Genomic DNA, 27,649 nt, shown 5'->3' with positions numbered 1-27,649 from the left:
GAGAGGGCTGAAAATCATCTTAGCATGTACAGACACGCAAAGGCTTCACAACCCCTTTGCCCTCATCCTGCAGTGTCTAGTGTCAATCTTTTTTATTATTATTATTTTGCTTTGTCCTCTTAAAAAGCCTTTGACTTTGGTTGGTTGTTTGTTTGTTTCTGTGTTCCCTGTGCCCTTTCCCTTTCAGGGCTGGGTGAGCACAGGTGACACAATGCTCAGTCTGGCTCAGCGGTAACTGCCCTGGGATGTTTGATACCCCACACACCAACAATGAGTATGGTTTAATGCAGTCTCACTCCAAAAGCTGGGTTAGACATGGCCTCCTCTTATTTACAGTGGTCATTCACAAATACCAAGATATTTGCATTTATTTCAAATTCATCCTGCATTCTCAAAGCCAAGCTGGTTTTGCGCTCATGTGTTAATCACGAGAATTTCATTTCCTTAACCACCTTGTGAGGCACTTCTGCTTTGCAATCTTATCATACATCAGTCAATGTAAAACTATCAAATAATCAGGTCAATAAAATACTTTAAACATAATTCTTGTAATAAATAATTTTCAATACTGTAAGAGGATGAATCACTGTAAAAAGGAACTAAAAATAAGCAGCACACCTGTCTAGACTACAGCCTAGTGAACTCTGAGATGCGTAAAAATGTTTGTCAACTAATATTATCCTGACAGGAAATACTGGCTTTAATAAAGATAATCCAACCAAATATATCTGGCTCTTAGGATATCCAGGCAGGGGCTCAGCCACAGCAGCAGCAGCCCCCGCAGCGGGGGCACAGAGCCGGGCAGCTGCCCCACACAGCCCCTGCTACGCCCCTGGGCCCTCGCCCACCCATCTGGGAGCTGGCCTTGCCCAGGGGACAGGGGCTCAGCTGGGGGATCTCCTGCCAGCAGCACACATTGGGGAGCAGCCCTTCCCCAAGCTGGACAGGCGCTGCCTACTGCAGACACAGCCAGAGGAAAACAGCAGCCAGCAGAGTCAGAGCAGTGAGGAAGAGAGGCCCCCCACGCCCCTCACACACAGAACATGGGAAGAGCCCTCGGAGCCTGCAGGCCCGTACCCCTTAGAGCGCTGCCGCTCTCCCAGCCCCTTGCTCAACCAGCTGGAAGAGCTGGAGCTGTGTGGAGCAAGGTCAGGAGTGACGGCACTCCTTGAAGAGCTGGGCAACGAGACGCAGAACTGGTCCACGCTTGCCAGGACAGCAGTAGTGGGGAAGAGAGCCTGGCACAGTCCAGTTCTAATGACCCCAACAAATCGGAGTCTGACATCGGCCCAGGACAATTCCAAAAGCTCTTCCTCCAAGACACGGATCAGTTGGTGTCCCATGGGAAAAACAGGAAGGCCCAGGAGTTGTGGCAGCAGAAGAGCAAGGACGTCACCATCTGCACCATCTGGGTCAACCCCCGCTACCCAGCCCTCATGCAGGAGCCCGGCTCACTGGAGACAGAGGAAGAGGACTCAGACCTGCCCAGAACATCTCCTGCCCCACTTATTTACAGTGACTCTGCATTTAATTTCTACAAACATGTTTCCATTTCTATGAAAATTATGGAAAATTTGAATTCTATACAATGAAAATTTCCATCCAAAATTCCTATACTCTGAATATTTAATATATTGACAAAGCTTACTTTATGTATAATTAAATTATATTTAAGCACATAGTCAAGCCTAAAGCATAAATGTTAATACTGGTATCTGGAAAAGGCTAAAAAACAGCTGAAAATCTACATCGTTAAAGCATCACATATATCTGGGAAAAAAAAAATAGCTGTTTTGACAGATTGGTTTTATAAAAGAGAAAAAACCTCAACCACTTCATTAATTCAAAAATAAAGTTTATTCTTGGAATTTATAGACCTGTTTTAATTGTTGTGGGGTTTTCACTTAGGTATAAAAATATAATTTTGATCGCTCAATAAAGTAAGAGCCTCAAAGATCTCATATTGAAGGGTTTTTTCTGGTAGTGGATGAGAATCACATCTGTACCTGACATTTCCCATGGAAATGATATTTCACATTTTGTTGAGCTTTTAACATTATAGTCATCAGAGTTAATGTCATTTGTGACACTCACTCCAGAGTGAGACTAAGTAAAGCCTGCAGAAAATGCACTTGATTAAGGAAAGTGGTTTGTTAGCCTGGAGAGATAGAAAACTTTCACTTCCATGGATTGGTTCCTTATTCCCTTCTTGTAGCAATTAATCTTTGGCAGACACTTGACAGAGCTTGTTTCAATATTTCTCCAATGAATTTTTTCTGTCATTTTCTTCTCCGTTTCAAATAATCTGAAGTTCAGAAATAGTTTTTGTACTGTGATTTTATGGTTCCTATTTATAGAACATGAAGTAATCCCTGTATAGCCACCTGTAAACCAAATGACAAAGCTTTGGTTCCTGAACAATTATGGCCCAAACTTCAGGAATTCTGCACTGAGGGGCATGTCCAGGGAAGGGAACAGAGCTGGGGAAGGGTCTGGAGCACCAGGAGGGGCTGGGAAGGGGCTCAGCCTGGAGAAAAGGAGGCTCAGGGGGGACCTTGTGGCTCTGCACAACTCCTGACAGAAGGGGACAGCCAGGGGCGTCGGGCTGTGCTCCCAGGAACAGGGACAGGAGGAGAGGGAACGGCCTCAGGCTGGGCCAGGGCAGGCTCAGGGTGGACACCAGGAGGAATTTCTGCACGGAAAGGGTGGTCAGGCCTTGTCAGGGAGTGCCCAGGGCAGTACTGGAGTCCTCATGCCTGGAGGTGTCCAAAAATATGTAGACATGGCACTTTGTGTTATGGTTTAGTGGGCATGGGTGTATGTGGTCAAAGGCTGGGCTTGATGATCTGGAAGGCTTTTTCCAACATTAATGATTCCATGATTTTGGGATATGTCATCCCACAGCTCAGAGCTCTGGGTTTTTTCCCCTCATGTGGCAATTTCACAAAGTTACTTTATGGCTTTGAGCTCAGCACTGACACTTCCCAAACAGCTTCCTGATGAGCTGTGTGTCCATCCAGTCCCTCAGCTTATGCTCAGCACTGATGCAGGTGACCTTTGATGAAGTGACAGCAGGAAAGGGTCCCACCCTCTCCACTGAAACCCCAGCAACACCTTGAACAGATTTTGAGGCTGTACCTCCTAACTTTACACATTCTTTTAGGCAGCAGGACAATTTTGTCATTTAAGCAAATTAAACAAACCAATTTGCAATCTGAAGCATAAAGCTGAAGTTTACTCCCACTAACGCACCTTAAGTAAGATTATGTGTTACTCTGGGTGAGACCTGTGTTACACAAAACCACAAGACTGACGTTCATGAAGAAACTACTAATTTTTTTTATACAGTGCATTCCATTATTTCATTACTTTTTCCTGTGATCAGCATTGAAGTCATTGATTTAAGATTGACAGATAAATTGTTTCTTTCCCTTTTCTTTCACTTTTGCAGAAGTGTGACATTTGCTTCCTATCCCTCCAGATTCCTCTAAGGCATGATAGTAATATACATGTCTGGTAGAAATTTCCCCTCGGTTGAACTTTTAATAAAAGCAGGATCTTGACACATTTAAGATATTAAGGACCAGCATCCACTTTTTCTTTTTCTTTTTCTTTTTCTTTTTCTTTTTCTTTTTCTTTTTCTTTTTCTTTTTCTTTTTCTTTTTCTTTTTCTTTTTCTTTTTCTTTTTCTTTTTCTTTTTCTTTTTTTCTTTTTCTTTTTCTTTTTCTTTTTCTTTTTCTTTTTCTTTTTCTTTTTCTTTTTCTTTTTCTTTTTCTTTTTTTCTTTCCATAAGTTAGTACAATTTTTTTTATCTCCAGCTTTCTTATTATACATACATATATATATATATTATATATATATATATATATATATATATATATATATTTATATACACAAATAGCATTGCATCAAATCTTTAGAGCCAAAGAGCTTTCAGCTTTCTGCAAGTTAATCAATAACTATGCCACAGAGAAATCTTAGAAATCTGGACTACTATTATATCAACAAGCATATGCTCTTTACTAAGTCTAACTGCAAGCTGATTTTAAAAGACAGGGTAAAAGCCACCCAACACAGCATCTGTTTATCAGTAGATATATCATTTTCCCATTTTGTTTTCCACATAATTGGTATATTTCTGTATCCAGAAAGGCAAATCTACAGATTCTGTTGCAAGCAAATTACAGAGTAATATACAGCAAGTTGTTCTCCTTAGGAGATGTCACAAAAACCACTTATCATTCCCTTGGTTCCAACACAAACAAAGTCCAGATCTCTATTCCTTATCCCCTATGTTCACCTTTCCTTATCCCTTATTTCTCTAGAACTGAACAGATGCATTAAGTGCACTGATAAAATCTGGTGTAAAAAATAAGATTAAAGAAAATACAGAGAAAATTCATTTTTGTGTATTTCTAAGGTAGATATACAATGAGTATTCCTGTGTTATCTACCTTGTGAACAGAAAGATAAACAGAAATCAGGTGGAAAGGGGAAAAATCACGAATCCAAGGAAAAGGGGAAGAAATATTACTCAAATAATGGAAGTCTGGAGCTCAACCAGATGCGTATCTGGCACTTCCTGTTCTATTGTACTGGTCTAAAGGGAACCAATCTGTGTGGTTTTGTCATTTTGAAGATCATCATCATCATCATCATTTCCCAGATGTGTTGGAAACCAATTCCAGCTTACAGACCAGATTTGAAGAAGAGAACTTGTAGTGCCAGTTCAAGCTCTGAATCAATTCTTACATTGCCTACCAGTGAACTTGAGGAAAATGTGTACAATATCTTCAGTTTTCTACCTAACTCTTGCAATCTGTAGGACATTAAAATAAAACAAAAAAATAATACTGTTAAATGTCATTAAAGAACTCAGGATTATGGATTATTGGGCTGTTTGGGATGAATCTTGCATTTTCAATGATTATCTATCATAGTCAATGTAAGTTTGCTGTTGAATTCAAATAACTCTGGTATCCTGCCAAAATCTATGTGGAATTGAAATTAAAGGCTTGAGCTAAGAGTGTATCCATCATGAATAAATAATGTTAACATATATATATTAATAAAAGTACAGCATATATATTTGTATTTCTCATCTGCCACTGAACAACACTTAATTTTAATCACTCTTGACATAGTAAGACCTTGAAGGGCTGTTATAGTTCTTGTAAACATTTCCTGATGCAAATCAATGCGACGCAGCAACCCATGACAATAAAATGCTTTGAACTTCAACAGGATGAGTTGAGTCAGAGACCTCTGAAAGGTTGGGTTATATTAGGAGATGGAAGTTGAATGACAATGCAAGAAGTGAAACACTGCTTCTGAAAAAGAATAAACAATGGGCTCCTTGAAAGCACAGATTATGCTTAATTCTGTAAGAATCAGAGAATCATAGAGTGGTTTGGGTTGAAAGAAACCTCAATTATCAGCTTTTTCCACCTCCCTGCCATGGGCAAGAAAATTTCCATGAGGACATATAACTGTGAAAAATTACACTCACCTACAGCATGCTGCAGTTTCTATGATTCCCTATATTTAAATTAAAACCCCATGACATTTTGTAGATGCCAAATTGAAATACTAACTCCAAAAGTACTTTTTAAGGGTGCAAGTTGTGGTGGGGAGTTGCAATACTTGGATTGGCTTTATATCAGAAGGGAAGAGTGTAAAGGACTTCCTGGCAAAGTGTGAGCTAAAAGAGTCTCAGAGCCTTTGGTCTGCTTGTTTGGGGTTTATTTTAATGTTTTAGCATACTTTCATACATTTCATACACTGATTTGGAGAGAAAAATTCATAGGCATTTTGAAATGCTTTAAACTGTGAGTTTGTTTAATGCTGAGAAACATCATCTATGTTCCAGAATCTTAGAAGATCTGAGTTTGAATGAAGCTCTGGACACCATCTGGACCAACCATCCCACTAATTCCACAACCTTTCTGGATAACCTGTTTCCATACTCAAACACTCACAAAGCAAAAGGAAAAAAAAAAAAAAAAAACAACCCAGCCTGAAATTTTTCTTATGTTTAAGTGGAATTTTCTGTGTTTCAGCTTGTGCTGATTTGTCTCTTCTCATGAATCTAGGAACCACCTAGAAGAAAGAGTTTGGCTACTTCTGTGCCACTGCCTTCCCTCCTTGGAAACTACATGAGTGTTTTCTAGTAAAAAACAATAATGAGAACAAATGCAAGGAAACAGCGTGTGAAATTGCTTCTGGTATTTCATCATTCAAATGTATAAACTGAAATGATGAGACTCCAAGCAGGAGGGAGAGTTGAATGCTAAGGGAGGAGACAAGAATTGTGGGAATAAGCAACAACTGCAGTTGTAGATATTTTGTTTTTATTTTTCAGTAATGAAGCTGCAGTTAGGCTTGCCCTACTTGAGGAGACCATGTATTACAGAACCATGACAGACATTAATCTGAATTTGGGAATAGGTGGCAGCTGTGGACACTGACAACTGTCTTAAGTGTATTAAGAAAACATCTGAGTGTGAATAAAATGTGACCCAAGAGATTGAAAATAGAGCAAAGCTTTATTTACTAATTGCTATATAGTCTTAGGTTATTAATTACTATATAGTCATAGATAATTAATTGTAATATAGACAAATTCAGTGAGGTTATGACATTGCCTACAGAGGTGCTGACAATGAGCACCTCCCACTGAGGGAAATGAGAAAGCAAAGTTGTTTTCTCTCCCTACAATCAAAATAATTATTCATATGTTAGTTCCCAGATACTGATTTTTGCTAAAAGATAGTAAAACACTGAGCAGTCTCCCTTTAATTATTTTACCTATAACATTTCATGGACAAAAGTACCTTCTAGAAACAGTTGGTACCTTGAGCAGATTTTTCTTTCTGTTTTACATTGTTGCATAAAATTTGTGAGATCATTTTCTCACCCAGATCTTCTTTGACACATCATTTTATTTGTACTTCTGACTAAGCAAGGTGCTCAAAATAGAGAGAAAAAGAAGGGGGAAAGTATCTTTCCATATAGTAGTAAATAAAAAACTTCATAGAGTTTGTACTCAGTCATCAAAGGGGAAGTTGTCAAATCCTTCAGAATTAAAGTGAAAGGGAAAAAAAAGCAGTGGAAAGATATCACTGAGTCAAAAGGAAAAATTGATAACAAAATCCTAGAGGTTATCTGTGATCAACTCCTTCTTTTAATGCTTTATTTAGTCCAGATCTGTGCCAAAAGCTTTGGTTAAAAAACATTAGAGCCATTCCAAATGTATTCTGGAGGACAGAAAATAAACTCATCATTTTTATGCTGGAAAATGACCAATTCTTTTTTTTTTTCCTGTTTCTTTTCTTAAATATATTGCCAAAAAAAAAAAATTACTAATCATTATATCATGCAGTTTATTTTTTAAACATAAGGGTTTTGTCATGAATAACCCTGCAGTTAATTGTGAAACACTGAGTAAAGTATTTTCTCAAATGTATACATATCTCCTGTTTCCACTTATTATCTTGGTGTGTATTATCTTGGTTCTGGGCATTTAGACCCCTGTCCTAAAAGCTACAAACAACCAAACCTGGCATCCACATTTTGTTACAAAATGGAATCATTCAGATAATCAGATAAAACCTACAGAAAGTTCTTTTCTAGTGTTGCACTTTGTTTAAATGAGTAAAATTAGAAAGAGAAAAAGTAAATAAATAAGTTACTTAAAAATTGTTTAATCATATAAATGCTATTGTGCAAATAATTTGTTTTTCAATAATCACAGCAATTGATTCCTAAAATGTCCAGTGATGGAATTGTCATTTTACTTGACAAAAATACATAGGTAGAAGGCAAGTTTTTGCAAGCCATAATATGAACTGACAGAACACAAAATTCATCACTTTAGTCCCATGATTGTCTGAAAAAAATTGTATTATGCATAGTTATAAATATCCATAATTGCATTCTCATTTCCATTTAGGCAAATGAAAGACATTTACCATCAAGGAAAGGTATTGTGAACTGATAATGGAAACAATCTGATGTTTGTTGAGAGATGGCAATCAGGAGGTGTGCAAAAACAAACCCCTTTTGAATATGCGTGAATGTGGCTCGAGTATCAGAAATTATCACTTCCACTGTAAAAGTTTAATTATCAGAACAGCCATTCTGTAAACCACAGACACGCTGGGATGGTAAAAAATTCTATGAGAGCTGATTTTTTAGTGAGACAATTTGTTTTGCTTCGTCCATGTTCACAAAGAAATGTGGAAGTGCAAGACATCCCCAAAGCTCCCTCTGTCTACATAAAGTCCTTGTGGGAACATGTGGGTTTGGAAAGAGGTTTACCCACCTGCTGTAATAGCAGTTCTTCCAAAAACCATTCAGTGAAAATTCCACTCACTTATCCAATGGCTTCAATCATTCCTGAGTGAAAAAACTTCAGAAAGACAACCTAATTAAGTTTAATTAAGGAAGAGGAAGCCTCGGGCTTATCTGGTTCTTGGTAAATGTTGTCTTGAGACCTGATGTGTCAATGGCACGCGTTGATGCTGGTTTCTGATAGGATTTTATTGTATCTCCAACTGTTTTGAGATAACTCACTAACATCAAAGTCTCTTTTCCTTTGGGGGAAGCAATCTTTATAATTGGAAGCACTTCCAGAGCAATCATCCCAATACAACATCTCCAGAGTATCCAAAGGCTATGTTCTTCCACTTGACTGCATGACCCACTTTGCAAACTCAGGAATCTGTTGGAGGCCTTTCCACACATGGCACCAACAATGTAACAGGAGACAAGGGTCCTTAAAGGGGTGAGAGCACATTAGAGTCAGAGGTTGGGGCAATTTACCAGTCTGGAAATCATCCTAAACAGCAAAAAAATCTAGAGATCAATAGGGTTCATTTTTTAAAGCTGCTTTGGGTGGGGAAATTGAGACTCAAAAAATTTTATTTATGTATTTATTTATTTATTTATTTATTTATTTATTTTAGATATATATATGTATCTATCTACCCAGAATTTTAAGAAATAGAGAAAAAATAACGTTATGAAAATAACCATCAATTAAATTTTTTTGTATCCTATAGAAATAAGTAATGTGGAACAAATTATTATTATTATTCAATCCTGGGTCTAAGAAAACCTGTGGCATATGATGTTAGGTGTTCAATGTTTTTTTATATATGTCTGTGTATATATATATACAGACAAACCTATTTCTTTATATATCTATATTTATGTATATATCAGAAACACTCATCTTGGGACCAAAATGTCTGCAGTATAGAGAAGACTGTCCTCAGGAAAGCTTTTTTTCCTATGGAAAACTGATTGAGGCAATCTGAGGCACTCCAGAATGACAATTGGAAAGGAAAGAGCCAAAGAAGGCATGGATAATTCTCCATGTGGAGCAAAAACCAAGTCTGACAGACCTGATCCTAAAAGGTTCTGTTTTGAGAGAAGCACGTGACACTGAGAAAGGCAACAGAACACAGAGCACTGCTAAAACAGCATTACACAAACTTTAAAAAAAGGTTGTGTGTGGTTTTGGTCTTGTACTGAGCATCTGTTTGTATTTAATTACACTGTTACTGAAGTAACACTGACTTCTTGCCTCCTAAAGTTTGCCTGTTGGTAAGGTTAACACCACATAATTTTATCTCCACTGTCATTATGGGATCAATAAAGACACTTAGGACCACCACCCATCTTCACCTCTCCTGAATTTCAAGGCCAAATATCAGTTGGTCATTCTTCAAATGCATAAAATCATGGGGCCTCACAAAAGTAAAGGAGACTCAGTTCAAAAACTGAGGCCAAATCAGATAAAATAAATGCTTTTCCAAGTAATAGTTCAAGTGGTTTAACAGTTCCTATCAGCACAAGTGAAAGATCTTGGAAGGAATTAAATAAACCGCTATTAAGTAAGCAGCTCTTCAAACTAAGTAAAATCATATTCTTAAAAAGAACTGAGATTTCTGGAGAATTTGCAGGGAAAATGGGAAATTTATAAAAATTCATTTAGAATTCATTTCATACCAGAAAAATTCCTCAAGGATCTGTAAAGAATCTGCTTTAGGTATTTAGATGTCACCAGCTACCTCTGAACCAGCTGATTTCTGAGTGGAAGAATTCCTAAACATGGACAGAATCCTTTTGACAGCCAGCCACATCCTCCTCAGATATTATCCTGTAGCTGATTTCTAGCAAGTGCTGGAAGTGTTGGACTCTGTACAGCTCAAGTGTGTACAACAAACAGCTCAGGGAAACCTGCAAACAATGAATTATGGCATTCCAACCTCGCTGTGGTGTGCCATAAATCAAGAGCTGTGCATCCTGCTGAACCAGCAATGTCCTTAACCTTGCTAAATTCCTGATGTGTAAATATGAAGACTTAACAATGTGGCCTCAGAACAAATTTCAGGGTCAAATATAACACCAAAATTATTCAGCAAGGAGGCAATTTTCTATTTCCAACCAATGGTACCATAAATGAGGTGCTGCTACTTAGCAGGCAGCGGGCCAAATAAAATCAATTCTGGTTTAAGCACCAAATGTTAGCAGACACTCCACACTTAATGTCTAGTAAGTATCTTTCCAGAGTGGAGACAGATTTATCTAAGTCATCAGGAGCTGTTTGATACACCTATTATATTTGGATGTCATCAGCATAAAGACAGTAATTAAGATTGTGCTTATAGAACCAACGACCCTGCCTGGAGCTCACGCTGTGCATGTTAAACAGCACTGGACTGGCATTTCCAGGCTTTGTCACTACCCTAACACTTATAACCCAGATTTTTAAGAAATAAAGAAAAAATAACTGTATGAAATTAACCATAAATTAATTTTTTTGTATCTTATAAAAATAATTAATGTAGAACAAATTATTGTTATTCAACCTTACCGTGGGTCTAAGAAAATCTGTGGTTTATGATGTTAGGTGTTGAATTTTTTTTGGTGATTCTTTTTTGCATTTATTTTACAATCTGCCAAATACTTAGGTGCACAAGAAATACTGAAATCCTGCTCCCTATTCATGTTGAATTAATCAAAACTACTAATAACTGCATGGAGTGGGGGGAAATTTAGAAAATGAACACACAGTATTAGGATTTCTAAACTGCTTGTTTTGCAGCTCTACTTAAATACTACCACCTAATTAGTTATCCACTATATAAAAGGGGAGATTAAAGAGATACTTCTGCTCTCAGGAGTAAAAAAGTCTGTTTAGAACTTTGAATTTAACTTTCATTGTTGAAATTTGTTTCAGGCTTTCCTACAAATGATTGCTTTCTATGTCACAGGCATGAACTATTTAGCGCTTGTCCACATGTTTCCAAGCCTTAAAATGTGAAGAAAAAAGTTTAAAAGAAATTCAGAGGAATAGATTAATTTATTCTACCCCCTTTTTAGGTTACTGGTGGGTTTTTGGTTTGCTGGAATTTGCATTCTTTTAATTAATTGCACTGGGAGCTGTGCAGAGGAGAGGGGATTTGGGGAAAAGCTCATAAACAAGCAAGTAAAGCAAAAGACTCTACTTGAAATACAGCATTAAACTTCTGAGTTCTGTTTCCTTTTCTGTGAGCAATATAATGTGTATTTAATGTATTCATCACTCACTTTAACCTTCATATATTCACATGAATAAAAATGTATTTAGTCTGACAGCTTTTTTAGTTTATATAAATAAAGAAATGTATTTTTAAATTTTCTCTGCAGCTGAGCAGAAATGCTCTTCCTGAATACTCTTTCTTTCTTAGTGATGCCTAGATATGAATCTGATAAAAAACAGGATAAAATAGGAGCTTGTTTTGCACAGAATACAAAATTCATCAGATTTTTCACAGGTTTTTTATTATTTTTCACTGCTGCTGTGCCTGTTTATTTGAGAAACCTGACAGTTCTTTAAAATTGTGTTATATATACACACAAAATAGCTCAGGAAGAAAGAAAAAAGAGGAAGTAAAACAAAAGAGAGAATGTAATTGTGCTGGGTCAAAATTTTTTAAGAAGTGAGGTAGAAGCAGGATGGCACCATCAACTGTCCTAAAACTATAGGAATATCATTATTTGATGTTCTGGAACCTCTTCTTTTTTCCAGGTAATAGTAAGAGAAATCTTTTTTCTCTTTTCTTTTCTCTTTCTCTTTTTCCTTTCCCTTGAGTTTCTTTTTCTTCCCTTGAGCCTATTGCAATTGGAAACCCCACCAGAATCACTGCCTTGGAATATCTGAGGAGGAAAATTAAATAAATTCAAACCCTTTGATATGACACAGCAAGAGACCCAGTCCTCACTGTGGTTTTGTGGACTCACAGCACCCAAACAGAATTACAAATAGATTTTGCAAATTCTATTTTTTCCTTTTGTCTCAAAAAAAAAATCCTTCTGAGAATCTGAGATTTTATTCTGAGGAGAATTAATAACTGAGTTTATTAATCTTAGTCTATGGAAGTATTTTAATTCTCAACCTTTAAAATCCAGTGTCAAGAATGCAGATTCTGTCCCCTTTATACAGGGAAATAAAAGTAAAAATGAATATGTCAACAGTACCCATAACTGCTGACAAAGTCCAGTTTGGGCATCATTTTTTACACAAACTGACTTTACTAAATACTTCCTTCAGAAGAGAACACAAATCTCTGTTTAGAGAATAAACATTTCCCTACATCAAATAAAATAAGCAGATTGCTGTTAAAGTGCTACCACATTTCTAATAATTATAAAGTATTTTCATGTGAAGTTTGAGAAACAGCAACATAAACTTTCCATGCCTGGAATAAATTTAGTTAAATTCAATGTAATGTGAATATCAGAGAATTATTCATAACCCTTACAGAAAACTGTCTGAACGCTCTGAGGACAAAGTACATTTTCACTTCATCTTTATTCTCCTACAGTACACAAGGGCAAATGAGGATTTATGAGAGAAATACATGAGGAAATAGCTTAAGTGAGCCTGACTCAACAAATATTTATATAAATACATACAAGGTTACTAACATTGGGCTTGATAGTGAAGATTAATTTCTAGAAAACAGCAAGAAATATGTTTTCTCAGGCTTCAACATTGACATGAGTTGCTGCATTTTTAAGATGAAATTCAACCAAGTACCTGCTTTTGAGAGAAAGGATTGTGAAGATGTGAATCATGACTTTGTAATTCTATGAAAAATTTTACAGATATTTGGTGTAAACACCTGGATTATTCCCTCATTCTGATGCTATAGTTATGATCCTGGTTCTGGAAGGACCTAGAACCTGTTTATTTGTGTTACAGGGTGACTGGATGCAGTGTTAATCAGATTATTATTGTAGTTGTTATTATGTTCTGGAGGAAGAACATCTTGCTGGACTAAAGTGTGAGGTCAGAATCCCTTCCTTTCAAGTGGATTTAAAGTTAAATAAACACAACATGCATTTAGACATGGCACACAAGTCAACAGCCTTCCAAAATGACCATGCAGAATATTGAATTTATGCACAAATTGTACAGTTCTGTTGCTACACAATGTTCAAGATGTCACTGTGGTGTTTGATAAAGAAGGATGTAGGACACATTTTATGGTACAAAATGAAAAGGATCCACCCCAGTTTATTTCATGAGTCTCTTTTCATTGAGTTTTTAAAGAACATTCCCTGTCTGTCCCCAATTGATCAGTAACAAGTTGTCACCCTGTATTGATCAGTCACTCAATCCCCCTGTGTGTACGTGCACAGAGTTTTTTGTGAGAGATAGTTTTCATTTCTTTATCTAACAGTGTAAAAACAGTTTATACAGGTGGCTAATGTTTATCACTGTCCTGGAGTTCTTTCTCAGGAAAAGCAGGTTGTTTTCCATAGTCTTAGAGCTCTTTCTCAGTGAAAACAAGTTGTTTTTCACTGCTGCAGACTCTGTTCTCATAAAGAGCTGTCAGTTTTCTCATGGCTTCTGTCAGCTCGGATCAGGATTCAGTTTGTAGGTCTTTGGCCTGCTGTTTCACCAACACAAAATATGTTAAGAAATGTTAAGAAATACAAGTCTTTAGATGCCCTACCCTTTTTCTCTCTCTGTCTCTGTCTCTCTTTTTCCCTTTCTGCTCTCTTTTCTATCTCCCTTAGGTAGGAACACTTACTCTTCTTGATCAATAAATGGTTCTCAGATCAATATTTGCCATCTTCACCCTTTATTTTCATCTCAAAAGTTATCAAAAATAATGCCCCCCAACTCCTCATTTTACAGGGGGACAGGACAAGTACTCATAGTGTTCTACCTGTCATTTCACTGATGAATTCTCCATTCAGAACCAAAAGTCCAGATATATTCCATACCCGGGCTGTCATGCATGCCACATCTAAATCATGAGACAACACATTTCCTGGTGTTCATCCCTCAAAGTTTTGATGAAAACCCAGAAAGACTGTGCAGACATTGTTTGAATTTTATGATTTTGGGTTTTTGTGAAAGTCAGGATGTTCATCTGCCATGAGAACAGAGTTCAGGCAAAGAATCAGAGATTCACAGGTGGAAAAATCCCCTAAAGTCATCAAGCCCAATCATCAATCCAGTGCCACCATTCATCTTTACGTTCACAGCTAAACCAGTGCTACAGCCACACATTTTTTTAATATTTCCAAGGACAGGTACTCCAGCACTCCCCAGGGCAGAGTGTTCCAATCCCTGAACATGTTTTCTGTGAAGAAATTTTCCCAGTATCAAAACTGAGCCTCCCCTGGCCCAGCCTGAGGCCATTCCCTCTCCTCCTGTCCCTGTTCCCTGGGATCAGAGCCTGTCCCCTCTTGTCAGGAGCTGTGCAGAGCCACAAGGTCCCCCCTGAGCCTCCTTTTCTCCAGGCTGAGCCTCCCCAGCTCCCTCAACAACTCTTAATCAGATTTGTGCTCCGAAACATCAATTTGAAATACTTTAACCCTGAGCAAATACTGCTCAGCTCCATGGTAAATAGAGGAAATTTCTCTTATTATGTTAATATCTACCCACAGTGTGGACTATACAATTGTGCAGATCTTTGCAAGCAGTTCTTGCTAGGTGCATTTAGTTTAGATCTGCCCTTCCCTACATCAAGAGTTCAATTTTGCACATTAAGATAACTAATCTGCAAAAACAAAAATTTTTGTTGGCCTGTAAGTGAAGTTCCAGAAGACTTTGGTACCAGGATTGCTTCACCTTTCAGAATATATATATTAATAATATTCTGTATCTTTAGTTTCTGCATCTTAACCAGCAAACCCATAAAGGTATTTATATATTTATGATTCTGACAGAAAAACTCTCTGAGTATTCCCTGATTCTCTGGCACTGTGTCTGTCAGAGAGGTAAGACAGTCTAGTCTCCTAATGAGGATCCTTGCTGTACAAATCAAAAATCTCTCTGAGAAAAACTCTGGGAGAATCAGCTCCTGTAATGCTTTGTTCTCCTGAACTCCAAATAATGCTTTAATCTTGGATCAACAAATTTTTGAAGCTTTTTTCTAGTTTTAAAAGCCACATATGACTATCTTGAAGGAACATTGACAGTCTGAAAATATACTCATAATAACTGCCATTTGTTATGAAAACAAACAAGCATTTGTTTCTTTACAGAATCCTGAAGAAAGTGAGTTGTCAAATAAACAATTTATCTGAGTATAAAAATGTCACAGAGAACACCCCATGTCTAAAACATCATGTGAATTGCACCATCAGACCACTGGTGAAGTCAGATATTGCTAATCCATTATGCAGTATTTTAATTTTCTTGTGATGTTAGGTAACATCACAAATATGCTGATTTTCTACTCTAAATGTCACTTTCCAAATCATGCCAGTTTGATCTATATCAGTTTTTCCTAATTTCTCTATGTTTATCTTATTTCTCATTTTGTGTAGGGACAAAAATCTAATTCCTGATGATCACTGTAGCAGCTGCTTCATTACACTCACTGTGTTTGGTATCCTGATAGCATTTTACTGCAGCTGATTACTGTGTTTTAATGGTGCAGTAAATTCAGGAATACTGTAGAGCAAGTGCCTTTCTTAGAATAATAAATTCCTTTCTGTAAAAAAAAAAATCTAAAGGAAAACTCAGTCTCTATGTTCTTATTAACTCCTTCTCCTACCAATTTAAACAGATCTCATATGTACAGAAGAAAATAGTTTCTGTCAAATTCTTTAAAAAAAGTCATCATCTACTGCTTAAATTTACATTTTACTCTAAAGAATCAAGATTTTTGTTTCAAGGTCTTGCAGCATCTTGTTGTTTGTAGTCACAGAATTATTTCTATGGTGGGACACCACGCTACAGAAAATAACAATGTGACATCAGCAGCATGAGTTTTCTTGTAAACATTTGGGAAATTTAAACTCTCCAAAAATGTGGATCACTTTTGCCATTCCTGTAGCCCTGAAATGCTCCTTTTCTGCACATATTGAAATCATAGAATCCCTGGAAGTGTCCAAGGCACTGTTGGATGGGGCTTGGAGCAGCCTGGGATAATGGAAGGTGTGCCTGCCCATGGCAGGGGAGCAATGAAATTATCTTTAAGGTTCGTTCCAGCCCAAAGTGTTCTGTGGTTCTGTAGATGATTGGCTCAACTCTTCCCAGTACCCAGTTTGCAGAGGAATTTAGATCAGGGCTGATATACAAAGAAACCTGAGTATAAGCCCCCAGAGAAATCTGTGGTACGAAATACAGGTGATACTTAGGTGTGCATCACATTTAATTGCAGTTGGAGGGGGAAGACTTGCATCACAGTTTTAGACACTGGTTCTGACATTCTCTCTAAGCCCATCCTAAATTTGCAGAAATTCCACCCCATCATCTGTTTCCTGCTTCTATTTTTCACTGAATATCTAGTTTCCAATTTCCATCTTGTGTGAACAACATAGTGCCCAAACTGACACATCAAATAAAGGAGAAAGCAGTATTTATGTTTGGTCTCAATTACTCAAGTTTTTGCCAAGAGAATACTAAAGCAAAGTCAGCAGATAACGATCTGGTGGATATTAAAGATGTTTATTTTAATTAATTTATCCAAAGTCTTTTGTGAGGTCACCATTTGCCTTGTAGCCATGCAGAATCAGAAACTTATTTCTCTTACTTACTCACTGGGGTTTATTTGATTTCAGATTGGCTTTCACCATTTCAACAAGGGAGTGTTATTTCTGCCTGAATTTCAGAGGGCATTTTAAGAATTGCTTAAATTACTTAATCACTTTTTCTTCTTTGAAGACATAATATGCTGGGGAAAAGTAAATCTGTTACCACTTTCTTGCTTTGCTAGCTTCTGCAAGTTGAAGATTGGGGTTCTTGATGTTGATAAGGTTGGACTCGATAATCTTGGAGGTCTATTCCAATTTTAATGAATCTATGGTTCTGTGTCATATTGGAGGACTGAGGTTTACTTAAATGGAGGCTACCTTGGAATACTGGCCAGTTTCCATTACTATGTTCCTTAAGAAATCTTTCTGTTTAGTATTTTCAATAATTATTCTTTCTAAAAGATTCTGCAATTGTGTAACTTGCTGAAGCACTTATGTCAGTCTGAAATAAATTGTTTTGTTGTGTGAAGTACGTAACCTCTGGAACACCTGATTTTTTGCAATGTAAATGTTCTGTAGAGACAGAGTTGCTGCTGGGTCTAATGAAATATCACCTGATAAACATATTCCTCCCTGTCCTAGCACAGTAAATATTCCAGGGTCAAACCCTGACCCCACCTGCACAAATCTTGCTCACAAACATACCTCCTGGCCCAATGTCCAACAGGGACACAAAAATAGTCACCAGCTTAATTGCTGCCAGAGAACTATAATTCAATCTTCATCTTCTGGTACATTTAATGGGTTCAATGTCCACTAGTTAAAAAATAAATATTTATAAACAAGACAAAGTGTCAGTGGCTTGACGTCCATTTTTAGTAATGAGAAGGATAATAATTTTCAAATGGGTTCCTAATTATGAATTCTGCCCAAAACACATCCAGTTTAATTAGGCAAATGGAAACTCTCTGTCCTTGTACATGTTTTTAGAGCAATAGGACAAAAGCTGGCTAACACAGTTATGAAAACAGAGAAGATTTCAGTGCACCCTTCTGTTTTGATTTATTTATAACATGACACTCTGCTTTTTATAGCTGCCTTCCTAGAGAAAAATCTCATCTAGGACAAGTGCAAAGTCTTCAGCAATGAACATGTCGGAGATCTCAACTGAGATAAAGCTTCAGGTTAGAAGCAGAAAGATGAACTGGTTGGTTTCAAGGAGATGGATAAATTGAAGTAGTTTTCATATACTGATGTTATTTTTAAGGGCCATCTAAAACACTGAACAGCTTCATACATTCTTCCAGCAATTAATCATCCTAAGAGCACCTTAAAATTCAACTTTGGCATTAGATTTCTTCAAGTAGCTTTTATTTGTGACCTGAATTAACATCTAACATTTGTTTCATTATCGAGTTTGCCATATATCAAGGTTTCTCTACAGATTGTTAAAAGTTCAGCCTGGCATCTGCTTTACCTGGTGTTCCACTGATTTACATTGGAAGTTTTTCTATAACAAATATTTCTCAGACAAGAAGATGGTATTAAGTCTAGCAACTCCTGGGAACTTTGGTTTGCTAATAACATTAACAGTATACGTTGGCACATTCTATATTTAACTCTATCCATTCTCTGCCCAGCATGGATTTGCGTCTGGGATTGCCCCACGCAGGTATAGCACAAGCACTTGGCCTTGCTGAACTTTATTTAACCACTCAAAAGCAAAGTAAGAAAATTTGAACAGATTTGGGCTGTTAACACCTGCTTCAGTGAAAAGGAAGGTGAAAAATTGGAGAAAGATTTTGTAAACTCCCTTGTCTTATCTTTTCTCACTGGTATCAAAAAGAAACATTCTTAAGCTGAGATCTATATTCAGAGAGATTTATGTCCAGATTTTCAAAGATTTTGAAGAAATCTTTGTTTGGAGTTTTGCTTCTTAGTAGCTATGGAAAAGCAAGCTAAAGCACAATGGTTTTGATGCTGAGCAGCTCCTCTGTTCCTCTAATCCCAGCCTGGAAATGCGAGAGCACGTAGCAAATCCTGGGAAAACTTTAGTACTGGATGCTTCCAAGCAGGAGAGATGGAGCTCTCTGCTTGAGAAGGGCTCTTACAATGCAACAGCTCAGACCACTGAGCAAACACGAGGTGAGTGCAAGCAGCTCTTGTCACTGATTCCCCTAATCAGAGCAGATGGCCATTGTCATTACCTCATTACTGCTAATTAAGGGATGGAGGAGAGCTTGTCTTGCCACAAATTGAAAGTAATGAGCATGAGTAAGATGGTGGATATGTATCATGTAATGATTCATGTAGTGATATAGAATACAGTCAAAATGTGTGGAGTATATAAAAGAGACCCTGAAGCTTTTTAATTTATGGATTTTGTTTTCTTATGCAAGCAGGGGAAAAAAAGAAAGGTTAACCAAATTGTGTTGGAGTTCCTTTATTCATCTTCAGAGCTAAGGGACCTAACCCAGATCTCTCACGCCTTTGTGTTCTATATACCCTCTTCTTTGTGTATAAAAAAAAATTGCCTGTGCTGTGCTTCCTTGTTCTTATTGATGTTTAATGATAATGTAGTACATCATTGAGCTTTCCTAATGTTTTTTTTCTATACATTCTACTTGTTCAGCCAATTGATTCTTTAGCAGCTTTAATCTTCTCAATCCCAAATGCTAGCTGATCTATAAAAGCCAAGAATTGGAAAGTGGCTGGGTTTTCATGGCTGCAATAAATTAGCTGTGAGCAACTAATTTAGTTCAGAAAATGTAAATGCATCAGCAACACTCTGAACTGCTGAAGTGTTGTCCACTAAAACCAGGGGAAAGACTATTATTGACTGGGACAGGCTTTGGAGCAGGCCTTTAGCAGGGAAAAAAAATGGCAGGACTGAAATAGAGAAGAAAAAGGAACCAGATAATAGATTTACTTATAATTCCCTTTCTCTGCCCGCCTAAGTGCATGTCCAACCTCTCTATTTCTGTTGTATATCCAAGTAATGTGATATTGGCCCAAGGAGGATTGTGCATATCTGAAACTTAGAAGATTTACAGAGAAATGTATTGCAGACACTACAAAAAACATACAAAAGTACTATAGTTTGTAAAAAAAGCCAAACAAACAAACCACCCTTCTCAGCTGTACTTGATAGTTGCCACGAACTGATATTTGAAATCTTTGTCAGAGTAAGTTTAATTTGCCAACAGATCTTTTTCTCCTAAAAAGTAGAGTTGTGCAGCTCAGCTCCAGGCATTTCTCAATAAACACACGGGAAAAAAGCTCAGGTGAATATTTGACTGAGAAACATTTTCAAGCTATCTGAAGAATTTCAGTGTAGGAAGGAAAAAATAAAAACCTTGAGGTAAAAAATAAGAGTTTGGTTTACTGGTTAAAATGTTTTCTGAGTAGACAGAACAAAAGGTGTCTAGTGGCAAAATAGTTGGTTTTACTGGTAAACATATTCTAGCACTGTAGATTTCTCTCCCAGTCTACATGTTTATTAAGTGTTTGCCAAAGGGAGAATGTGTTTTTCTCTCTATTTGAATTTGTCAACAATTAAATTTATTCATAAAAGGACAGTTTTATGCCTACTGACTACCAAAGTTAACCTTTGCTTTTAAAAACTGTCCTCTTCAAGAGTGACAAAAGGTTAATTTATTTTTCAAAATACATGTCACATATGCATGAGAAGTTGACTGTCAAGATCTTCCTAGGGATTCTTTCAAATTGTCCATTTTATGCTCAAAACTTCAGAGGCTTTACAGAAGGAACCTTGAGAGATGGGGTTTTAGAACCCTCAGGCAGAAGCATTAATGAAGTACTAGAGGTTTCATACCCAAAATCATTTGAGAAGATAGTTTGTCTTTATTCTCCAGCATTGCAGCTCAAAGGCTGTGTTTTGCAAGACCAGGATCTGAGGGTTTGACAGAAAAGGTGAAAATATGTCTGATTTTTAAATTGCACCGAACTGCCATACTTAGGGGTTGATGCAGAGAACTGGAAAGAAAACCCCCAAAAATCCTCAAGAACCCAACGAGACAGTTCTGATAAATCATTGATCTTTTTGTATCATGATTTTCCCTGGTTTTCTTCCTTGGTAAATCCAGCCTACAAAGTTTTGTCAAAATAAACCATGGTACGGAAAACTGGGTGGAAGCATGCTTCAACTTGAAGGAAGCTCATTTTTTAACTTTATCCACTGCCTAACAATGCTGTTAGTGAAATAGTTCTAATCTTTTCAGAAAGAAATCATTGCACTAGATAAGATTATCTTTACATCTATTAACTGAAAATTCTTTACTCATCCAGGCTGGAATTAACCATTTTACAAAAGACATTTTGACCTTATTTTTGTCCAAGTTTAAAACTGTATGTTTCTAAACACTGCCAGCACATAAATGTTCACCTTTGTAAAATTGCAATCTCTCTTACAACAAGCATTCTATGTCGCTTTGCCTGGCAAACTTTGACTTTCTGTCCAAATGATCACATTAATCACCTAATAGTCTTGTGATTACCACTGTAAAAGTATCTGAGAGTCATTTCAAAGACTCCCTTCATAAAACTGAGTGCAGTGGAAGTTGTAAACTGGTCTGGCAAATATGCCTGGAAGATGCCTGATTACTTTTTTAATGTTCAGCTCTTCTGTGGCAGGGGAGGACATCCAGCAGGGCTACAACATGTAGAAGATGTAATGTAGAAGAATTTCCATAGCAGTCTCTGGGACCTGGGGCAATCCTTGATGAGGCAGGAGTTGTAGGGATTTGGAGAGTCTGGTTTGGGGAGTGGACAGGATGGCAGCTTTCTGAGGCTTTTTCACACTTCTGTGGGTGTTCTTTTGGTTAAGTTAAAATCAGGATTCCCAGTTGCGAGAAGGAAATTCTGAGTGCCAATGGGACAGTTTGATGTTGAACCAGACACCAGCAGATCCCTATTATGTTTTGCTTTTCATGTCCTGGCAAAGATGGAACAACACATTGGAGCTGTAAACACATCCTGTTGGAAACAGCATGGGTGGCTTGGTCCTGAAATTCACCTGTACCTCACTTCCACCTGTAGGATGGAGGTGCAGGACGGAGAAGGATGCTCTGCCCAAGTGGGGCCAACACAGCTCAGATAAATCCCTGTTTGGAGATGGGGATCACTTTTGGGGTTGAAGGATGCTGAGAGCAGCCTGGCTCATCCATCCTGAAGTTAAACACCAGGGAAGAACAATGTTTCCTGAGTTCCTGACAGAGGAACCAACAAATTATAGTGCTGATATCTGATCCAAAGCTGCTGAGCTGGCACAGCCTGGGGGCATCTGACTGACAGTCCAACACTTCACACTACAAAAAGTCCCAATGTTTAGAGGAGGGATCTTCAGCTCTTTCTTGGCATGTGTGTGGAGATTATTCCCTGGAGTAGGGACACCCCTCAAGGTCACTCCTCAAGGCTGAGCTGAAGAGATTTGCCCATAGTCATTGGGATGGGTGAGTGACATCAATCTCTACTGAGAAATTATTCTGCCAGGTTAAATATCACTGTTTCAACAAATAGTGCACTATAGAAGTAGTCAGAGCTACCTATACTGTGCAGTAAATAATTCTGATTAAGATCTGTAGTCTAATCATTATAATTATCATCATTAATCTAAATAAACCATTTATTCTATTTATATAAACATATTTGATTTGCCATCCTTAATCCTGGGGGACAAAGTCACATAAAGGCTCAATCACACCTGTACAGCCCCTGCCCAAGCCTGGAACTGGTATTGGATCCAGACTCCCCTCTGGGAAGGGCTCCTTCCCATATTGAACCCTGCTGCTAATAACCCCTTTGTGCCTGCTGCACATCCTGGGGGTTTCTTTGCCTGGCTTATCCTGCTGTGCTTCCCAGCAGTGCCAAGAGCAGTGCCTGTCCTCAGGTAGCCCCTGAGGAGTGGAGAAAAGCAGGTATCTATTTGCACTGATGAAGTTTTTAGGGTTCCCCTGCCTGCCAGAGCGCCTCTGATCCCTCCTGGATTTATGGTTTTGGTGATTAGCCCTCAATCCCAAGCCCTGACATTTAAATTTTGTTTCCAAAACACGCAGCCTTCCCATTTTTACACTCAGTCTTTCATTGAAAGTCTTGTGGGATGTCACTGATGGAGCATTGTGTCATATAAATTAAATGGTGGCACAAGAGAATTGCAATAGAACACAAAGAAGGATCCAGGATTACAGCTAAGCAGATAGCTTTAATTAGAACTCTACCTTTTTAAAGGGTTATTTTGAAAAATTACAGTGCTAAAAATGAAACTGTTGATTTGTTTTGCTTCTTTCTTGCTAATTTTAACAGGTAGATGTACATGAATATGAAAAACATTTGTTATGTTCACTGCTCAGTAAATTGTGGATAAATTCTCAGTGTTACTGAAAATTCCTGGGAGGGACAGGTGGAAAAGGAAGTCTTTTTTCACCCCTCCCAACCATAGAGGCAATGTGAAAGATGGCATGGATGAAAAAACAAAAAGAAATTTTTTTAAAGAGCATTTATAGAAATATTTCCTCTGGTGCAGGAAACCCAAGGTTATGAATCAGTGATGCCCTGTTGTAAAATTAGGCTCTAAAAAGCAGAGAGACACATAAGACTTACTTAAAGCTTTTGTGCATCTCTCCTTCCTTCTGGCGACCTGCTGTCATGGCACAAGAATTCCTTAGGTCAAAAACATCACTTGGCACTCAGGGAGAGAGGTGAGGCTACATCTGCCCTTCCAAATCAGCCCTTGTGACAGTGGGGTACAATTTTATGTTTCAGCAATTCCACCTTTCTGATATTGTGCTAATCCAAAGCCCTTCCATCAGTTTGGCATCCCTGGCTTGCTGGAATAATGTCAGGGGACATCTCTCTCATTATCAACACCTCTGCAGCTCCAGATCACTGAAATGTGCCAAGGCAGATGTTCTTAAGACATCGATGGCTTGGGAAGAAAAATGATGGAGGAAGCCAGTAAGTGGCAAAATCCCAAGTAAGTTTATTTAGCAGCTTTGAAGGAAGATGAAATCATGGAATAACAGTATCTGCAGGTGCCCAAATCAAGAGACATTACCCCAAGTGAAAAAACCTTTGTTATCCTTTTGAAGAAAACTTCAAGCTGGCTTACAATTAATAATGGGGCTGTTTGGGACAGGGTAAATAAAAAAGAACACATTGCTGGGGGGAAAGAATTTACTCAATTGCTGCTTTTTTTGCCAGAATTCATAGAATCATTGAATGGGTTGGAAGGTATCCTAAAGATCACCCAGCTCCAATCTCCTGCCATGAGCAGGGACAGCTTCCACCAGAGCAGGAGGTATTGAGTTACAACAGACACATCCTGTCATGTTCAAACCTTGTGATCACAAGAACAAATCCCAGGATTGCTAACGGATCACAGCCACCACCTCTGGATTTCAGTTTGTAGAATTCATTCATCTTCTGGAGAGCTTCTAAGTATTCAGCAGGCTGCAAACAGCAACTCTCCCTTATGACTTCAGTCTATTGATTTTTATATTTATGCCATAGATCCTGCTCAGTCCAAAGAGAATTTTCCCCCATTAGAATGTAAATAATTGATATGTCTATTGATTTTGTTTAATGTTTTTTTTCTGAATTTGTTTTCTTTATCATTAACTTAATGTAACAGTGGGAACAACATATTTTGACTGTCATGAAAGGTTACTCAGGGGAAAATACAATTCTTTCAAGTCTTTTCAGAAGTCTCATTACATTCTGTTGCAGAAGTTGTATGGGAACATAAGCACATCTTTTATTCTTTAAGTTTTAAAAAAAAGGGCAAAACAAATGAAAATACAAACAACAAAAAACAAACAAAAACCCCAACCATCAACAACAAAACAAAACGAAACAAACAAAACAACCATGCACACAAATACAAAAATACAAACAAACAAACAAAAATAAAAACGCAAAACAAAGAAAGAAAAAGCTGCTGCTCTGCATGGTAATCTCATCCAAACAGAATCCACATGATCCTCTTTGACTTCAGAATGCTTAAAAACATCACAACAAACAAACAAGCCAAACACCTGCCGTGCTTTAATTGCATTTTAAGCTATCCATTTCTACATTTTCAGCTCACCTGTAACATCAACAAATCTAATTTTGTATTAATAAAAGAGAGAGTGGTTCATGTAATGTGCTCAGAAATATTCTCCAAACTGAATCTTCCAGGAAAATGGCCAATGACACAGGATCAAATTCATGATTCCAAAGAGATCCAGGTTCTATCACCTTTTCTGCTTTTCCTTCTACTCCAAGAGGACCAGTGAGTTCTTGTTTTGGATTTACTCTGAGCAGTTTTCATTCAATGGCTGATTTGTCTCACCAGCCCAAACAACAACAAATCCCATGTCCAAGACCAGTGCATTGTTATCCGACAGCATTGGCTGGACACTGAACAATTACACGGCACTGGATGTATCCCAACATCTTTCCGTGATCAGATTTATTCTGTTTGCAAAGCTTTTATATTTTTATACAACCTTCCTGCATTTCAATCCACATCAGGAAACTCAGGTTCTCTCAGTTGCTACAAAAATTAGGAGTTAGGACTTCTGGAAGTTACTTTTCCCTTTATATTTTATTTTATTTCTTTTTATATTCTATAAAAGGTCTGTGCCTAGCTAAGATGATGATAGATTATGCAGATATTTTGAACAAGTTGCTGTTATCAGGTTTGTAAATCAGGCTAACAAAGAAGAAGCAGCAATGAAGGAACAAGAATCCACCATCTCAATTTGGCTTTCTTCTCTAAAGAATTCAATAGCCAAACAACTCAGAGGCCTTGAAACAGTGACCTCAAAACACTTCAGCTGAAAATCTTGGCAGAATAAACATGCACATTTATTTTTAATATATTCCTGAATATAAGTACTAAACTTTGGAGAGATTATTTTTAAAAACCTCTATAATCATCAGATACGTTTCATTTTCAAATTTGCTATGTTTTTTGCATTTTTTTAAACCTCTATAATCATCAGATACATTTAATTTTCAAACTTGCTATGTTTTTTGCATTTTTTAAACATATTTGAGACTGAAGCAAAGGAATGCTTTGTCTCCATTTCATTTTGAGCTCCGTTTTCCTTTTCATATTGGCCTGACACAGTTCTTTGTTGTAGAGTGACTTTTCTTGCTTATTCACTGCTCTTCTCCAAATTCCCACTGCCTTTGTCTTGGTTACAAACATAAGGATGTAAGCCTGAAAACTCCTGCTGCTCTGTATTGGGTCATGGTTTTACTCCAAGTTTCACAGTTCTTGGATTTGGCAGTCTGGAAGTGCAAATATTCCAGGTATTGATTAGCTTCTCGGAAAGTGGTTGTAGAACAAAAAAAAAAAGGCAGAAAAAAGGAAAATGGAAGTGATTATAGGCAAAAATGTGCCTTTTTAACAAGGAACTATGGTGAGGCAAGGGCCAGTTTAATTTTTTTAAAAATGGTAGATAGAAATGTTTAAAAATAGGAATTAATAATGCGAAGTTATAGAATATTACTATATTCAGGTGTTTCTTGGGATTAAAAAAAAAGGTCACCTTGTAATATAGATTTAGTATCAGTTCATATAAATGCACAGGGAATTATGCACTAGAAAAATAGTCCTGTGGCAAATGAGTTTATATTTATAGAAAAAAGGTATAAACATGTTTACAGTCAAGTCTACTTTTTTACTTTGAAAAAAAATCCATTCTAGGTCTACATTCTAAGAAAAATATGTTTCTAGCTCTCGAATTCCTGCTACAGTTTTGCAGCTCATTTCTACAGCGCAAATAAAACAGACCATCTAAGTGACTCATGATATTTTTTAGAGCATGGTCTCAGTGAGAACTGGTTTACAGCCAAGGAAGAGGAAAGTGGAGAATCATTTTAAACACAATTCAGAATCACCACCCTGATTGCAGGACAGGGAAAAAAAAAATTACCCTCTTTGGGTTGTGTCAGCATCAATTTAAATTGACACTGCAAAGCTGAGGAGCCATCTGGAAGATGGAAAAATGAGTGTCAGCAGTCCCTTTTGCCTGGACAGGAGCAGGAAGTGCCTGGAGAGGAATGGCTGATCATGACACACCCATTGCAAGCCCCTTTTAGGGAAGGATGAAAAATTCAACTTTGATGATTAAATTCTTGACATCTTCTCTGGGTGGAGGGACAGTACTCCATTATATCCCTGTGATAAGATGGGAAAGTGAAGTAAAAATGTGTTTCCCCTGGCAACAGGCAGAGCTGGCCAGGGCTGATTTATACAGAAAAGATTAAATGAGAGCAGCCCCCACCCCAGCACATTTCTCTGTATGTTTGGTGGCTGTACAAACAAGCCCTATATATAATCAGCAGGCCACTGATGAATAGAGGTACTTGGTTTTGCTTACAACTTATAATTAACATTTTATCATTTCCTATCACCTTCTTATGCTCAAAGGTGCTATCATGGGCATTTAAATGATGATGTTAGTTTGTCATAGTCCCTGCAGCCATGAACCATTTTAATCGTTGATGCATGTGGAGAGATGATTGATGTGAAAAGGAATTCAGAGCAGTAAACTATTGCACCTCAAACATCTCCTTCCCATATATCACTCTACACACAAAAGCTCACCAGATTAGCCTTGTTTAAATATTATTTGCATTTAAATT

This window comes from Ammospiza nelsoni, chromosome 9, assembly GCF_027579445.1.
Source record: "Ammospiza nelsoni isolate bAmmNel1 chromosome 9, bAmmNel1.pri, whole genome shotgun sequence".
NCBI classification, from domain to species: domain Eukaryota; kingdom Metazoa; phylum Chordata; class Aves; order Passeriformes; family Passerellidae; genus Ammospiza; species Ammospiza nelsoni.
Note: the sequence above shows the minus strand (reverse complement) of the source record.